General features: G+C 56.8%; 1 protein-coding gene across 1 annotated transcript in view; it reads left to right on the top strand.

Annotated features, from left to right (window-relative positions):
• Positions 1–1,568, top strand: part of PTPN9 (protein tyrosine phosphatase, non-receptor type 9) — a 71,211-nt gene that overhangs the window by 1,087 nt on the left and 68,556 nt on the right. The gene's annotated exons all lie outside the window — the stretch shown is intronic.

Below are 1,568 nucleotides of genomic sequence, written 5' to 3'. Positions count from 1 at the left end.
GTCCCCCCCCCCCCAAGCCCACCAAGTCTGCTGGTTTCCAGGTCTTGTCTGGCGGAAGAACATGGGGAGGATTGGGGGGGGGGGCTTGTTCCCTTGATGTGGTTTCCATGGTGATCAGTATGGGGGGGGAGACATGAGGCCTAGGGAGCGCCAGCCAAGCCAGCTGTTGTTGCAGACAGCGCCCCCGTCGTGCCCCCCCACCCTGCACCCCCACATACACACAGCCCCCCCCAAAAGGGGGGTCTCCCTTTCCCTCTTCGCACCCCATCTTGGCTTGGGGCAGTCCCAGAGATTGGAGGATTCAGAGGGGGTTGATCAATATGGTCACAGTTGCCTCCTCTTTCTAGACTTCAAATGGGGGGGGGGGCTCGATTGCCTTCCTCTCTCCAACCCCACCCCCCAATATATTTTTTAAAAATCGGGTGGGGCTCAAGTTCTTCCCAGTCTCCGGAACTGCTAGAAGCTACTGCCTCTTAACGGAGGCTCAGTCATTAACACACACAAACACACACACACCCCGCAATGTCTGATCTGTGTCTTTTGGGGGGGAGCGAAGAACCCCAACACACACACACCGCAATGTTTGATGTGTCTTTTGGGGGGAGCGAAAAACCCCATTATTTTACCCAAAGGGGAAAAAAGAGGTGGGGCGGAGACGCGAAACGCAACATTGAGACGGGCCGGGAGTCTTCCCGCAGCACTTCCCCTCTGGCTCGCTGCGTTTCGAAGCGGGCGGGCGGGAAAAAAAACAACTGAGCTGGTTCCCCCCCCCCTCCTCTTGGCATCACGTAATAAGGGGAGGGGGAGGGCCCTGATCCTTGCCACGGTCTCCTCATGCACGCAGGGCCACCAGGGCTCCCGGATCGTCATTTGGGAACTTCGGAGACTTGCAAATAAAAGGCATTGCTTGCTCCGCCCGGGCGCCTGTGTGTTTTTTTTTTGCAAGCTCTCGCCCGCTGGCTGTGATGCAATCCCCGGGTTGCAACGCGCCGTTGGAATGACAGCTCGTCGTTGGCGCGCCGCCTCCCCCCTGCCTTGAAGAGCCCCCCCCTTCTTCCATTGCTTGCTTCTTTTCCCTAGGAAGGATCTAACCCCTTTCTCCCCTCCCCCCCACCGCCTGACGCAAGCTGCGTGACTTCCTGTCGCTCTTGAGTCATAAGAGGAGGAGGGTGTTGCTGTAGAGATCCATTGCAAAAAAAGAGAGAGAATTCTGCTGTGACCCTGGAAAGGGGGGGTGTTGTTGCACACGACCTCACTCCACTTAGCTTGCAAAAGTATGTGTGTGGGGGGGAGGCTGAGCGGTCAGCAAACCCAGACTGCCTCCCCCCCCCCCCCTTTGCTCCTCTTTTATATGGGAACAGTTTCAGTGGGTAGCTGGATCTGCAGGGGAGGAAAGCATCCCCCCCCCATTCTCCTCTTTTATATTGGAACAGTTTCAGTGGGTAGCTGGATCTGCAGGGGAGGAAAGCAAGATTCGAATCCAGGAGCGCCTAAGTTGCGGGCCAACAAGAAGGGGCTCTTTTGCATTATCATATTTGGCACTGGTTTGTCCCTATTGTGTGTGTCCC

This window comes from Gekko japonicus, unplaced genomic scaffold (assembly GCF_001447785.1).
Source record: "Gekko japonicus isolate JY-2015 unplaced genomic scaffold, Gekko_japonicus_V1.1 scaffold892, whole genome shotgun sequence".
NCBI lineage: Eukaryota > Metazoa > Chordata > Lepidosauria > Squamata > Gekkonidae > Gekko > Gekko japonicus.
This window is presented reverse-complemented; position numbering and strand designations above follow the sequence as displayed.